Below are 1,261 nucleotides of genomic sequence, written 5' to 3' on the forward strand. Positions count from 1 at the left end.
GGGGGGATCTTGTGGCCTGTTACAAACTGGTCAGGGGGGATCAGCAGGCATTGGGGGAGTCACTGTTCCCCAGAGCACTGCCAGGAGGGACTAGGAACAATGGTCACAAGCTGGCAGAGGGTAGATTTAGGTTAGACATCGGAAGGCGCTACTTCACGGTCGGGGCGGCTAGGGTCTGGAACCAACTTCCAAGGGAGGTGGTGCAGGCTCCTACCCTGGGGGGTTTTAAGAAGAGGTTAGATGAACACCTTGCTGGGGTCGTTTGACCCCAGTACTCTTTCCTGCCATGGCAGGGGGTCGGACTAGATGATCTTCTCAGGTCCCTTCCGACCCTAGAAACTATGAAACTAAGTGGCTAGTATTCAATTCGGATTTGGCCAGTTCGGGGGACAGTGATTTGATTTGGTGATTTGAATCACTGTCCCGAATCGGTTTGGCTGAATCTCCTAATCAAAAAGGCCCCATCTCCCATCTACTCTCAGCCCTGTCAGTGGCTGCTCCACCCAGTCCCAATGTCTTGGCCCTTTTTTAAAGCCTGGCACCTGCGGAGAGGGTGGGGCAGGGGCGGTCTGTGCTACCCCGTGCTGCATGTTTGGGTCTGCCATGAGCCCCCAGAAGTCCCAAAGGCCGCTGCAGCAGCTGGTGTGTGTGGGGCTTTAAAAAAAAAAAAAAAAAAGAGCTGGGGCCACATGGGGCAGCCATTGATGGGACTGGGAGAGCGAGCAGGGGTTCGGGGGCACTTGGGGAGGTTGGGGGAGCAAGCAGGGGATGGGGCCTGGCGGGAGTCTCCCCATGGTCCCCTCACCCCTCCTCCGGCATCCCCCACCCACCCCTACTTACTGGCATGGAGTCCAGGTCCACCTCCCTGCAGTGCTGAGCAAGGACTGCCTGAATCTCTAAAGCTCTCCAAATCTTTTCTGAGCATGTTTCTATAAAGAATGTGATTATAGGATAAAAGCTGGGTTTCGGTTGTTTGAGCAGATGCATGTCCTTCATACTGTCACACATTTTAAATAACTGGCTTCAATTTGTCTGTCTGGTCATTCACTTTACACAGCATTGCCTGAGACCTGATCTCTTCTTGAGAGTGAAGTAGCATTTTAAAACTGCATCAGCTGAGCTGTTTTGGTTCCTTTTGGAGTTGTATCTGGGGACTCATTCATTCTTAGGTGTCTGATGCTTTGCAACTCAGTTAACTAATCTCAAAAAAGCTGGGATTGATTTTTTTTTTTTTTTTTTTTTTTTTTTTTTTTTTTTTTTT

The 1,261-nt window shown here is 50.6% G+C and overlaps 1 protein-coding gene across 4 annotated transcripts in view; it reads left to right on the forward strand.

Moving 5' to 3' along the window:
- CDK11A (cyclin dependent kinase 11A) overlaps nt 1-1,261 on the forward strand; it is a 20,307-nt gene that overhangs the window by 17,224 nt on the left and 1,822 nt on the right. The gene's annotated exons all lie outside the window — the stretch shown is intronic.

Source organism: Gavialis gangeticus, unplaced genomic scaffold, assembly GCF_001723915.1.
Source record: "Gavialis gangeticus isolate Ggan-Ray unplaced genomic scaffold, GavGan_comp1, whole genome shotgun sequence".
NCBI classification, from domain to species: Eukaryota; Metazoa; Chordata; order Crocodylia; family Gavialidae; genus Gavialis; species Gavialis gangeticus.